Source organism: Pristiophorus japonicus, chromosome 17 (genome assembly GCF_044704955.1).
Source record: "Pristiophorus japonicus isolate sPriJap1 chromosome 17, sPriJap1.hap1, whole genome shotgun sequence".
NCBI lineage: Eukaryota > Metazoa > Chordata > Chondrichthyes > Pristiophoridae > Pristiophorus > Pristiophorus japonicus.
In genome coordinates, this window is record NC_091993.1 from 5,661,178 (window position 1) to 5,676,269 (window position 15,092).

The 15,092-nt window shown below is 45.8% G+C and overlaps 1 long non-coding RNA gene across 1 annotated transcript in view; it reads right to left on the reverse strand.

The window, feature by feature from the left end:
- The window catches only part of LOC139228109 (uncharacterized), a 305,918-nt gene extending 291,582 nt beyond the window's left edge, over positions 1–14,336 (reverse strand). The window contains exon 1 of the long non-coding RNA XR_011587501.1: positions 14,264–14,336. This is a non-coding gene — a long non-coding RNA (uncharacterized lncRNA). The remainder of the gene's footprint in view (positions 1–14,263) is intronic.
- Positions 14,337–15,092: the final 756 nt, after the last annotated feature.

A 15,092-nucleotide genomic window follows, 5' to 3' on the forward strand; every position in this document is an offset into this window, starting at 1 on the left:
CAAGAGATTAATGGGCAAAGTTAAAGCACATGGGATTGGGGATAGTATGCTGACGTGGATTGAGAATTGGTTGGCAGACAGGAAGCAAAGAGTAGGAGTAAATGGGTACTTTTCAGAATGGCAGGCAGTGACTAGTGGGTACTGCAAGGTTCTGTGCTGGGGCCCCAGCTGTTTACATTGTACATTAATGATTTAAACGAGGGGATTAAATGTAGTATCTCCAAATTTGCGGATGACACAAAGTTGGGTGGCAGTGTGAGCTGCGAGGAGGATGCTATGAGGCTGCAGAGTGACTTGGATAGGTTAGGTGAGTGGGCAAATGCATGGCAGATGAAGTATAATGTGGATAAATGTGAGGTTATCCACTTTGGTGGTAAAAACAGAGAGACAGACTATTATCTGAATGGTGACAGATTAGGAAAAGGGGAGGTGCAATGAGACCTGGGTGTCATAGTACGTCAGTCATTGAAGGTTGGCATGCAGGTACAGCAGGCGGTTAAGAAAGCAAATGGCATGTTGGCCTTCATAGCGAGGGGATTTGAGTACAGGGGCAGGGAGGTGTTACTACAGTTGAACAGGGCCTTGGTGAGGCCACACCTGGAGTATTGTGTACAGTTTTGGTCTCCTAACTTGAGGAAGGACATTCTTGCTATTGAGAGAGTGCAGCGAAGGTTCACCAGACTGATTCCCGGGATGGCGGGACTGACATATCAAGAAAGACTGGATCAACTGGGCTTGTATTCACTGGAGTTCAGAAGAATGAGAGGGGATCTCATAGAAACGTTTAAAATTCTGATGGGTTTAGACAGGTTAGATGCAGGAAGAATGTTCCCAATGTTGGGGAAGTCCAGAACCAGGGGTCACAATCTAATGATAAGGGGTAAGCCATTTAGGACTGAGATGAAGAGAAACTTCTTCACCCAGAGAGTGGTGAACCTGTGGAATTCTCTACCACAGAAAGTAGTTGAGGCCAATTCACTAAATATATTCAAAAAGGAGTTAGATGTAGTCCTTACTACTAGGGGGATGAAGGGGTATGGCGAGAAAGCAGGAATGGGGTACTGAAGTTGGATGTTCAGCCATGAACTCATTGAATGGCGGTGCAGGTTCGAAGGGCCGAATGACCTACTCCTGCACCTATTTTCTATGTTTCTATGTAAAATCTCCCCTGAGAAGAAAGGAAGGGAAAATCTGAGGAAATTTGATGAAATAAAAACAAAATAAAGTTGGAAACATGCAGCAAATCAATCAGCCTCTGTGGAGAGAGCAGTCAATGCTTCACCATAATTGCATTGTACTCTCTTTATACAAGGCCTTGGTTAGGCCTGAGGCCTCGATTTTAACTCCAGGTGGATTCCCCACTCAAGCCTGAATTAAAATGACAGTCGAGTCTCATGATGTCACCGACCCTGTTGGCTCCGGTCACATGTCCTTGCTGCCTGCTCAAGAGAGCAGGTTAAAATTGCAGATGATGCAATCATGGCGACTTTCGGACAGGTAAGAACCAGGGCGATTTTAACTGCCCACCTGCCAGGTTACTGCTGAGTGAGTAGGGATAAAAACCATCCAGTTTTACTTTCCTCAGATGGTAAGTGATATAGAGGCACTGGAAAAGGTACAGAGAAGGGCCAGGAGATTGCTAACTAGTTTGAAAGTCTTTAGTTGCAGCAAATAGGTCTAGTGTGCCGGGGGTTCTAATTGTAGAAAAGTATTTTGAGGAGATTTGATTGAGGTCTTTGAGATAATGAAAGGAATAATTTCCGTTTCATTTGGATGGGCTATTTGAGTTAGAAAGGGTAGGGGGGAGCAGATGACATGCACATAAGTTACGTGACTATAGAACTAGATCAGATGTCAGGAAGTATGCGTTTGCGTAGAGAGTCAGTGACCTATGGAATAAGTTGGCAGCTTTGGTAAGTGTGTGGATTTTCTGCAAAGATTCAAAAAAGAGTTGGACAAGTTCTAGAGTGTGACTGACAGAACTACGCACAGAAAGTAAGCGAATATTCAGGTATGATCCCGGTCACCACGATCTCCGAGAATCTGTTTCATCTCATTCAAGAGTCAGAAAGGAATTTGCCAGAATGTATTTTCCTACTTTCTTTTGCTGCTCCCGGGAGATTGCGGCTGGTTAATAGGGAGGAGGGGTAGCAGGGGAGAGATGGGTACTTTGTGTACATAAATTGCACCTTGACAGTGTGGGACAGGCTTGATGGGCCAGTTGGTCGTTTCCTCTCCTTCATGTTTGTAACCCACAAAGGATGTGATGAATCCAAAGCATCAATTGTCTCTTCTCTCGACAGCTTTATCTGTTTTGTTTCTGATTTTCAATATTTTGCATTTTAGGAATTTGCTAGAACAAGTCAAGAGTGATACTAGAGGCACAAACAGAAAAGTCCAAGAGATAAGATAGGTGCAAAATGTCAGCTGTGGCTCAGTGGGTAGCACAATCACCTCTGAGTCAGAAGGTTGTGGGTCCCACTCCAGGAACTTGAGCACAAAAATCTAGGCTGACACTCCAGTGCATTGCTGAGGGAACGCTGCACTGTCAGAGGTGCCCTCTTTCGGATAAGGCATTAAACCGAGTCTGCTCTCTCAGGTGGATGTAAAAGATCCCATGGCAGTATTTCAAAGAAGATCAGGGGAGTTATCCCCGGTGTCTTGGCCAATATTTATCCCTCAATCTACATAACAAAAAAACAGACTATCTGCTCATTATCACATTGCGGTTTGTGGGAGCTTGCTGTGTGCAAATTGGCTGCCGCGTTTCCCACATTACAACAGTGACTACACTCCAAAAGTGCTTCACTGGCTGTAAAGTGCTTTGAAACACCCAGCGCTCATGAAAGGCGCTATATAAATGCAAGTCTTTCTTTCTTAAGCATTATACTAGCAAATTCCTGCAGCATTGCAGAAATAGAGAAATAGGTAGAAAATAAAGAAATACTTTCATTTATATAGTCCCTTTCACGACCTCAGGACATCCCAAAGCGCTTTACAACCAATGAAGTACTTTTTGAAGTGTTGTGAGAGGGCCGATTGCCTGATCAGATGCATCCTGCACGGGGCAGTGGTTTGGAAGTTATCGGCCTACAGCTCATTTTATTGCTCCTCTCTATTGCTAAGTATTGATGCTCAGCCAGGATCCTGACACCGTCTCATCTTGTTTTTATCTGTTTCGGTTTTAATAGTTACATCATTATCTGTTCTGGCTGGTTATTGAGCTCATATGCCATTAATAAACCAGCTTATATCTTGTATACCATTTATTTTCTCATCAATCATGTCCCATCGTAGCTCAGGCATTCATTATGATGCCTTTTTTGTCCCTATGTAGAAATGTATCTCTTGCCCTTTTTTCAACTCCCTTTGTGCCAAAATTCAATGACCTGTGTTAGGAGGCAACAAGATTTGTTTCAAATGATTCAGTCTTCAGCCAACTATTATATGGTACATGACAGTCGACTGTATTGACTTGTCTGATGTTCCCCCATGCTTCCCTCTGGAACTGTTTCTTCTCAGTTCCGTGCCACCTACAGACAACGTGACTGAGAAGACACATGTTCTATCAGTCTGTGATGTGTGTTCCAGTAAATTACGGATCTCTCTCAGAAGGCGGAGGCCATTATGCCACCATTTTTCATCACTTTTGCTAATGTGGGAAAATTTTCATTGAAGGACACGACCTCTTGATTGACGTCTAATCTATGTCAGCTTATGATGATTTCCCCTAAATTCCTCTTGCTCAGCCAACTTTAATGTATTTTAATGATCTCCACGCAGTTAATAATGCCATTTCCTTTTCTCTACTTGGAGAATCCATATTTCTCTGTAAATTACCATTCATCATTTTGTTAGCTTTTATTTAAGTTATTTTAAATTATGCCGTTCAGGTGGATGGTGTCTCTACTGATTAGGAAGGGTTTTTTTGTTCAATGGCTTCAGTGTCCAATCCTCTGAAATGCAAATGTCTTTGAAAAACATTGGAAAAAAACAAGAAAAGCTTTGCATTATGTTCCATATGATACCTTTCTGGACCTCCTGTACTTTCGACCATTTCTTATTCATTTCAACAGCTGCCTATTATTAGTCCTTTGGACCCAAACATTTACTGCATTAGAAGTTGCCATGAATTCCATATTATATTTTATTTATTTGTTCACAGGATGTGGGCGTTGCTGGCAAGGCTGGGATTTATCACCCATCCCCAATTTCCCTTGGGAAGATGGTGGTGAGCTGCCATCTTGAATGGCTACAGGCTTATATTCACTGGAATTAGAAGAATGAGAGGGGAGCTCATAGAAACATATAAAATTCTGACGGAATTGGACAGGTTTGATGCAGGAAGAATGTTCCTGATGTTGGGGAAGTCCAGAACCAGGGGTCACAGTCTCAGGATAAGGGGTAAGCCATTTAGGTCTGAGATGAGGAGAAACTTCTTCACTCAGAGAAATGTGAACCTGTGGAATTCTCTACCACAGAAAGTTGTTGAGGCCAGTTCGTTAGATATATTCAAAAGGGAGTTAGATGTGGCCCTTACGGCTAAAGGGATCAAGGGGTGTGGAGAGAAAGAAGGAATGGGTACTGAAGTTGCATGATCAGCCATGATCATATTGAATGGTGGTGCAGGCTCGAAGGGCCGAATGGCCTACTCCTGCACCTATTTTCTATATTTCTGTGTTTGAGTCCTTCTGGTGATGGTACTCCCACAGTGGTAACTTTGTTGGAACAGTTTGGTACAACAGAGTGGCTTACGAGCCATTTCAAAAAGCAGTTAAGAGACAACCACATTTCTGTGGGTCTGGAGTCACATATAGGCCAGACCGGGTAAGGGTGGCAGATTTCCTTCCCTAGGAGATATTAGTGAACCAGTTTGGTTTTTACGACAATCCGGGCGTTTCATGGTCACCATTACTACTGATACTAGCTTTTCTTTAAATTCCAGATTTTTTTTTAATTAACTGAATTTAAATTCTCCACAGCTGTTGCGGTGGGATTTGAGATCATGTCTCTGGATTATTACTCCAGGCCTCTAGTTTACTAGTCCAGCAACATAACCACTACCCATAGCCATGGTAGGCCTACCGTACTATACCATATGCTTATATTCTAACTTTGTTTCATGTTCCAGGGACATGAGTGCAAATCCCACCATGGCAGCTGGGGAATTTAAATTCAGTTTATTAAATAAATCTGGAGTAAAAAGCTAGTGCCAGTAATGGTGACAATGAAACTAATGGATTGTCATAAAAACCCATCGGGTTCACTAATGTCCCTTAGGGAAGGAAATCTGCTGCCCTTACCCGGTCTGGCCTATATGTGACTCCAGACCCACAGCAATGTGGTTGACTCTTAATTGTCCTCTGAAATGGCCCAGCGAGACACTCAGTTCTCCCGAACCGCTACAAGAACACCACACGGATTGCAGCGGTTCAAGAAGACGGCTCACCAAGGGCAATTAGGGATGGGCAATAAATGCTGGCCTGCCAGTGACACCCACATCCCAGAATGAATGAAAAGAAAAACAGTTTTGCAGAATATGCTCCTGAATGAAGTTTCAACATTTCTTTTGCCAGAAGAAGGTAATGGGATGTAGACGTTAACCGCTAAAATGGACCATTTATACCAAGTGAATCTATTCTGCTTCTTGATTCCTCAATACAACTTCATTATCTTTCTAAGATCTATTTAATTATGCATGGCTAAAAAGGCAGACTCGTGCTTATTTCATTTTCCAAAAGGCGTCATTCAGTGTTATGACCGGTGACCAGGCCCCACACTTGGATAGGTTTTATTTTGTAAGGGGAGAGCACTGAGGTGGCGCAGTGAATCAAACTCATGGAAATGTGACTAGCTGGACAGGTTCAGTCAACTCAACCTGAACTTGTGTCTCTTCAGATAGTACACAGCCTGAATATGTGAAGATTAATCTGAGATTAAATGCTGACCCAACTGCATCTGTCGGCTGCCACTAGCACTGACCGAGGTAGATCTTGATTTTGTGCGATGGTGTAAAATGGGTAATAGCAAATCGGCAGCCCAGTTAAGAACATAAGAATTAGGAGCAGGAGTAGGCCATGCAGCCCCTCGAGCCTGCTCCACCATTCAACGGCTGATCTTCTACCTCAAGTCCACCTTTCTGCACTTTCCCCATATCCCCTGTTTCCCTTAATAGCCAAAGATCTATTGATCTCTGTCTTGAATATACTCAAAGACTGAGCCTCCACAGCCCTCTGGGGTAGAGAATTCCAAAGATTCACCACCCTCTGAGTGAAGAAGTTCCTCCTTATCTCAGTCCTAAATGGCCGACCCCTTACTCTGAGACTGTGACCCCTGGTTCTAGACTCCTCGGCCAGAGGAAACATCCTCCCTGCATCTACCAGGTCAAGCCCTGTGAGAATTTTGTATGTTTCAATGAGATTGCCTCATTCTTCTAAACTCTAGAGAATATAGTCTTATTCTACTCAATCTCTCCTCACAGGACAATCCTCCCATCCCAGGAATCAGTCTGGTGAAGCTCCGTTGCACTCCCTCAATGTCATAGCAGTGCATTTGGAAAGAGGTGACATGATAGGTCCAAGTCAGCATGGATTTGTGAAAGGGAAATCATGCTTGACAAATCTTCTGGAATTTTTTGAGGATGTTTCCAGTAGAGTGGATAAGGGAGAACCAGTTGATGTGGTATATTTGGACTTTCAGAAGGCGTTCGACAAGGTCCCACACAAGAGATTGATGTGCAAAGTTAGAGCACATGGGATTGGGGGTAGTGTACTGACATGGATTGAGAACTGGTTGTCAGACAGGAAGCAAAGAGTAGGAGTAAATGGGTACTTTTCAGAATGGCAGGCAGTGACTAGTGGGGTACCGCAAGGTTCTGTGCTGGGGCCCCAGCTGTTTACACTGTACATTAATGATTTAGATGAGGGGATTAAATGTAGTATCTCCAAATTTGCGGATGACACTAAGTTGGGTGGCAGTGTGAGCTGCGAGGAGGATGCTGTGAGGCTGCAGAGCGACTTGGATAGGTTAGGTGAGTGGGCAAATGCATGGCAGATGAAGTATAATGTGGATAAATGTGAGGTTATCCACTTTGGTGGTAAAAACAGAGAGACAGACTATTATCTGAATGGTGACAGATTAGGAAAAGGGGAGGTGCAAAGAGACCTGGGTGTCATGGTACATCAGTCATTGAAGGTTGGCATGCAGGTGCAGCAGGCGGTTAAGAAAGCAAATGGCATGTTGGCCTTCATAGCAAGGGGATTTGAGTACAGGGGCAGGGAGGTGTTGCTACAGTTGTACAGGGCATTGGTAAGGCCACACCTGGAGTATTGTGTACAGTTTTGGTCTCCTAACCTGAGGAAGGACATTCTTGCTATTGAGGGAGTGCAGCGAAGGTTCACCAGACTGATTCCCGGGATGGCGGGACTGACCTATCAAGAAAGACTGGATCAACTGGGCTTGTATTCACTGGAGTTCAGAAGAATGAGAGGGGACCTCATAGAAACATATAAAATTCTGACGGGGTTAGACAGGTTAGATGCAGGAAGAATGTTCCCAATGTTGGGGAAGTCCAGAACCAGGGGTCACAGTCTAAGGATAAGGGGTAAGCCATTTAGGACCGAGATGCGGAGGAACTTCTTCACCCAGAGAGTGGTGAACCTGTGGAATTCTCTACCACAGAAAGTTGTTGAGGCCAATTCACTAAATATATTCAAAAAGGAGTTAGATGAGGTCCTTACTGCTAGGGGGATCAAGGGGTATGGCGAGAAAGCAGGAATGGGGTACTGAAGTTGAATGTTCAGCCATGAACTCATTGAATGGCGGTGCAGGCTAGAAGGGCCGAATGGCCTACTCCTGCACCTATTTTCTATGTTTCTATGTTTCTAAGTATATCCTTCCTTAGGTAAGGAGACCAAAACTCCTTTTACATCTACCCCAATTGAAGTCAATGGAAATAAAAATCAGGAAAGATGCAACGAGGGACGCTAACTCGCTGCCACTCGTTTTACATTATCGCTCAGAGGCACGATCTACCCCAGGAGCAATAACAACTCACAATCCCATCTTTATTTGGACACAGTTCTCTCAAAACATTTTGGGGAAAATGTGTAGAATAATAGCAGGTAATTTAACTGTCCACAATTTTCATCCCAGTCATTACCTTCACACCTGGTATTTTTGAGAGAACAGTGTCTACTTTGTGTTGGATCACAGTATTCCATTCCAGCCCTTCTGTTGTGCAGCACGTTAGGATCTAAAAATACTGGAGAAGCGTTCTCGCAGATTTTGCGGAGGATCATTGTAAGACATGCAGGTGTTTACACGTGGAGGGTTTGTAACAGTTTGTCCCGATTCCTTGCGCCGATCTGGAAAAACAGCAACCAAAGTTATCTGTTCGGGGTTTTTCTCCTCCCGACCATCTGTTGTAACCGACAGTTCGAAAAAGAAAGAAAAGAAAGACTTGCATTTATATAGCACCTTTCACAGCCACATGTCTCAAAGCTCTTTACAGCTGACGAAATACTGTTGGAGTGCAGTCACTGTTGTAATGTAGGAAACGCGGCAGCCAATTTGCGCACAGCAAGTTCCCACAAACAACAATGTGATAATGACCAGATAATCTGTTTTTGTTTTGTTGATTGAGAGATAAATATTGGCCAGGACACCGGGGATAACTCCCCCTGCTCTTCTTCAAAATAGTGCCATGGGAGCTTTTACACCCACACGACAGAGCAGCCGGAAAATGGGCTGAACTTCTATTCCACCGGAAGTCCATCCACTTCGTGTCCGCCTCATTGTCCAATATCGTTGGTGTCTGCTGGGGAAATGCCTATATGTTGGCAGCCAAATGCAAATAAGGCAAAATAATGTTGTGATATCGTGGGGGTGAAATTGCCCTGCAGCCTGATCAGGGGCGGTAACCTTCTGGGGCCGGGACTTGTGGCACCCAGTGCAGAAGTGCCGCCCCCACCGCGGAATTGCCCTTACCACCCCTCGAAGGAAGTGGAACTACTGGGGCACTGGGGGAAGTGCTACACCGATGCTCCGCCCGTTTCAACGCCCCTTCCCTTTGGTTAAAGGGGAGGGCCGCCGTGCACTCTGCAAGGCCTCTGTTGGGCCTACACTAGGCCAGCAGGGCAGTGTGCGACCAGTGCACCGAGGGCGGAAGTCCGTCGGCTTCGCGACGCGTAAATCTGGCGTTGTCATCCGCTCACGCCAGCCTCGAGGCCCGCGGGGCAATTCTCCCCCCCGGAGGGCATTAAGGGGTCGGCACACACAGCGATGACATCATTGCTGGCTGCGTGGCGACCCCCGGGGCAGTGCCTCTGCAAACTCCCGGCCAATTTTCCGGGTGATGGTAGCGCCCCCCAGAGGCGCTAACTTGGCTATAAAAAGGGACAATTTCGGCCCCCATATGTCCCATTTTGCCTCAATTGTATCCAGTCATGTTCTTGTCCATATAAAATGAGTAGCGGGTCGCTAGGTGGGAGTGAATATAAAGAGCTCAGCAGCTAGATTGCTAAGATTTCCATCAACTGTATTTCTGACTTGATTTTTGATGTTGCCAACAACTTGACCATTGCCTTTGTGCCATTTTCTGTGGGCACCATTTACCCCCATTCCCCATTTTGGAAAGGGCAGAATCTGATTCACATTGGTAATTTCTCTGTATCTTTACTTCTTGGAAGCACACAAGGTTCAACAGGGTGCACCAATATCAAACAGCACCCATCCCCATTACCCACACAGGGGAATACACATGCAGAGGGGTTCCTACCTCCAGTTCCACAAAGGGGCATCCTTATAAAGGCTGCACTGATAAAGTTATATCGCATGCTGCAACCCATCTGCTGAACAGGCTTCACACAGCCAGTGGCTGGTCACAACACAGCTTCCATACCATGGGGTCATTGCGGGCTGCCACTGGGGGCATCACTAAGTCATACGTCCTTACTACACAGTATAAATGCACACGAGGCCCATGCTTGAGAGAAGGTCAGTCTGTGACCTGTCCTTTATTCCTTAGCACACAAGTGCAGGAAGTGGGTGGAGCTTCCCCTTTTTATATCTGAAGGTCCAGGTTCGGAGTGTCTCCCACAAGTTCACCACCTAGTGGTCATTGTTCTCATGGTGTACAACTTAGGTCAGATTATACATGGGTTACAATGCTGGTTGAATACATGACATCAACCCCCCCCCCCCTTCCCAAAGTCTTATTGGGATCACAGGTTAAGTCTCTCTGGTGGTTTACGCTCTCTTGTAGAGCGCCTGAGTTGGGGCTCCGGTTGTTGGGCGCTGGCCTGAGTGTCTGCTGTTTGCGGTGCCTCAGGCCTGTCCGGACTGCCCACAGTGACTGGGCTCTCCTCCGTTTGGTCCCTGTGTTCGGTCACCTGTGGAGGAGTGAACTCTATATTGTGTTCTTCCTCTGCTTCTTCTATGGGGTTGCTGGACCTCCTTTTTGTTTGATCCACATGTTTGCAGCAGATTTGTCCATTGGTAAGTTTAACTACCAGAATCCTATTTCCCTCTTTGGCAATCACAGTGCCTGAGAGCCATTTGGGCCCTGCAGCGTAGTTGAGGACAAAAACAGGGTCATTTACATCAATACATCGCGCCCTCGCATTCCTGTCATGGTAGTCACATTGTGACTGGCGCCTGCTCTCGACAATTTCTTTCATGGTGGGGTGTATAAGGGATAACCGGGTTTTGAGCGTCCTTTTCATTAGCAGCTCTGCGGGTGGAACCCCTGTGAGCGAGTGTGGTCGGGTTCTGTAGGCCAACAGGAAGCGTGATAAGCAGCTTTGTAGGGAACCCCCTTGAATTCTGAGCATCCCCTGTTTGATTATCTGCACTGCTCGTTCTGCCTGGCCGTTTGAGGCCGGCTTGAACGGTGCCGTTCTGACATGGTTAATTCCATTGCCTGCCATGAAGTCCTGGAATTCAGTGCTTGTGAAACACAGGCCATTGTCGCTGACCAAGATGTCCGGTAGACCGTGGGCGGTGAACATTGCCCGTAGACTTTCTACCGTGGCAGAGGATGTGCTTGAATTTAAAATGTCACACTCGATCCATTTGGAGTAGGCGTCTACTACAACCAACATTCCTCAAGGCATGCCCTGTACATGGCTGCCCAGTCCCCATTCAGGACACATTTCTTGACTAGAGACAATAGCGGGTCTCTATTTGTCCAGACTTTAATCTGACGGGCTGTCATGGGTGAGCCTTCGCTTCCGAAAGCTTCAACAGCCATGACCATCTCAGCAGCATGCTCGGTAGCCCCCTCAGTGGTGGCTAGTGGAAGCCTGCTGAGTGCATCGGCACAGTTTTCGGTGCCCGGTCTGTGCCAAATTGTGTAGTCATAGGCGGCTAACGTGAGTGCCCACCTCTGTATGCGGGCCGATGCGTTTGCATTTATGGCCTTGTTGTCGGCAAAAAGAGACGTTAGGGGTTTGTGATCTGTCTCCAGCTCAAATTTCCTGCCAAACAAGTACTGATGCATTTTCTTTACCGCATATATACATGCGAGCGCCTCCTTTTCTACCATCCCATAGCCCCTTTCTGCTTGGGACAGACTTCTGGAGGCATAAGCTACCGGCTGTAACTGACTCTTGGCATTGACATGCTGCAACACACACCCGACACCATAGGACGACGCATCGCACGTTAACACAAGTTTCTTACATGGGTCATATAGCGTTAACAGATTGTTAGAACATAACAAATTGCGTGCTCTATTAAAAGCCCTTTCCTGGCTGTCCCCCCAGACCCATTCACGACCTTTGCGTAGGAGCACGTGTAGCAGCTCTAATAGCATGCTCAATTTGGGAAGAAAGTTATCAAAATAGTTCAGGAGCCCCAGGAACGAACGCAGCTCCGTCGTGTTATGGGGTCTGGGTGCTCTCTGGATCGCTTCAGTCTTGGACGCAGTAGGGCTGATCCCGTCTGCTGCTACCCTCATCCCCAGGAATTCTACCTCTGGAGCTAGGAAGACGCACTTCGCCTTTTTCAGTCGCAGACCTACCCGGTCCAGTCTGCGTAGCACCTCCTCCAGGTTGTGGAGGTGTTCTTCAGTATCGTAACCCGTGATGAGGATGTCATCCTGAAAAACCACCGTCCTAGGAATCGACTTGAGGAGACTTTCCATATTTCGTTGGAAGATCACGGCGGCTGAGCGAATCCCGAACGGACATCTGTTGTACTTAAACAACCCCTTGTGTGTCGTGATAGTGGTCAGCTTCTTCGACTCACTCGCCAGCTCCTGGGTCATGTAAGCTGAGGTCAGGTCCAATTTTGTAAAAAGTTTGCCACCGGATAGCGTCGCAAAGAGGTCCTCCGCTCTCGGTAGCGGGTACTGGTCTTGGAGTGACACCCGATTGATGCTGGCCTTGTAATCACCACATATCCTGACCGACCCATCCACCTTGAGCACCGGCACAATCGGGCTCGCTCAGTCACTGAATTCGACTGGCGAGATGATGCCTTCCCTCAGCAGGCGGTCCGATTTGCCTTCTATCTTTTCCCGCATCACGTACGGCACCGCTCTGGCCTTGTGGTGTACTGGCCTGGCGTCCGGGTTTATGTGAATCACTACCTTGGCCCCCATGAAAGTGCCGATGCCGGGTTGAAATAATGAGTCAAATTTGTCCAGGATCTGTGAGCATGATACTCGCTCCACAGAGGAAATTGCATTGACATCGCCCCATTTCCAGTTCATGACAGCAAGCCAACTCCTCCCCAGTAGTGCGGACCATCCCCCAGGACAATCCAGAGTGGCAACCTGTTCTCCGAATCTTTGTGGGTATTGCCAGCCTGGCTGGAATCAGCTGACTCAGTACAAGTATGCTTATTTTCAACAAAAGTGTATCATTTTTATCCTTCTGTCGTAAAACAAATTACAGCTTTCAAAGTTTCCCACCTCACATTTGGACAACTATCAAACCAGTCTTGAATTTGTCATATTATTTGCCTCTCCTTAAGGTTTACTTGTATAGATTGTAGTCAGACTTGGGATTGTCCCATTCGATCTCAATTCCCGTCTCCAAAAACAGTTTCTAGTTTAAGTCCCGACTGCTTCTGTCCCCCATATTGTGTTACATGCAGTGGGATCGTCATAAATGTGAAGTGGCTGGGACTGAAAATGATTCAAGTTTTTCATACATATACTTGTAAATAACCTTTACATAAAGCAACGGACTCTGAGACACCATGATAAATAGCATGAACTTCCTGGTAATGTTGCTGAAAAAACAGCTTCAGGCCTCTGTGCATGCTTCCCTGACTTTTCTGATTCCTGGGATCGTTCTCTCTCAGTCTCTATAAAATCCCTGTGATATCAGTATGCGCTTTTCCAAGATCTAGTGCTCTCTTCATTTTTGTTTCTATCTAAATGTCCATTCTCTCAGCCTTGGAACAGAGTTGACATGGTTCTCTGCTGCACCAACCAATCAAAAAACCCTACTAACATAATTATCGAGCAAAGAAATCCCATTCACAAAAAAAGCCAATCAAAGTCATTTGAAAGAAAGACTTACATTTCTATAGCGCCTCTCATGACCACCGGATGTTTCAAAGCGCTTTACAGCCAATAAAGTACTTTTGAAGTGTAGTCACTGTTGTAATGTGGGAAAGGCAGCAGCCAATTTGCACACAGCAAGCTCCCACAAACAGCAATGTGATAATGACCAGATAAACTGTTTTTGTTATGTTGATTCAGGGATAAATCTTGGCCAGGACACCGTGGATAAGTTCCCCGCTCTTCTTCGAAATAGTGCCGTGGGATCTTTTATGTCCACCTGAGAGAGCAGACGGGACCTCGGTTTAATGTCTCATCCGAAAGACGGCATCTCCGGCAGTGCAGCACTCCCTCAGCACTGCACTGGCGTGCCAGGCTAGATTTATGTGCTTAAGTGCCTGGTGTGGGACTTGAACCCACAACCTCCTGACTCAGAGAGAGAGTATGCTGCCCACTGAGCCACAGCTGTCAGTGAACCATGCAGATTCCCCACTCATTTCACGACAGCTGTCAATCTGTACTCCCACACTGACAGCTGGGAGCCATGCCCATGAGAAGAAGAGTTCATAAAATGGTGCCGATAGTGTTATCGGCATTTCTCCCTGATCCAGGGTCCCTGTGAGCATGGTTTCCCTGTTTGGAGTTTGGGATCATGAAATTTGCCCTCATGTACCACTAAAAATGACATTTAGAACATATTAAACACATTAAAAAATCAACAATTCTGGAAAAATAAATCACAAAATTTACCTTGCAGTAACTCCAGCAACGCTTCACCACACGAGCTTTGTTCACTCTCTGATACCTCAGGCTCATTTTTAGCTCCACTCCCAGTGATGATATCCTGGAGCTGGGCGGCGGGTAACGCATGCGCCACGTGACAGCTCCGTGCCCATCATTGTTGCTCCAATTGACCCCCAGTATCCACAGCCTTTAAGGGAAGAGAATTCCACATCTCTACTACCCGTTGTGTGAAAATAATATACTTCCTGATTTCCCTCCTAAATGGCCCAGCTCTAATTTTAAAGATTGTGAATAGTAAATCCCATGAGAAGAAATCTCAGCCACCACCCAAACAAATCGTTTTACATTTGGATAGAATTAGGAACTGCCGGGATATCCCGTAACTCCTGCATTATATTCGGAGATAGCTGTTTGCAATAAAGAATCATAAAAGTGAATATCCTTGAAACTTGGCATTCACTGTTCTTAGAGGGCTGCTCTTTTTTCTATAGCTTTATCTTTAAGGAAGAGAGGAAGCCTAAAGTAAAAATCTAAGGGCTAGAAATTCATTTTTTGGCCATAGCGGTATTTTTTTCAGCATTTATCGTCAAAAGTACTGCTAATCACACCGCCATCTTTTAAAGGCCTACGTTTCATCACAAAATGCGGCCAGCGGTAAAAATAGGCGTCATTCGAGGATTCGTGGCGGAAACCGCGATCCTCGCCAACTTTAGTCCGAGGCCGATTACCGCTGGGAGAGAGACCTTGGGAGGGAGGAAAACACACAAAAAAAGCAAAAAGCAAAAAATAAAAAATAAAAAATCACAAAACATTTACAAGACCCTTAACTAAGTAA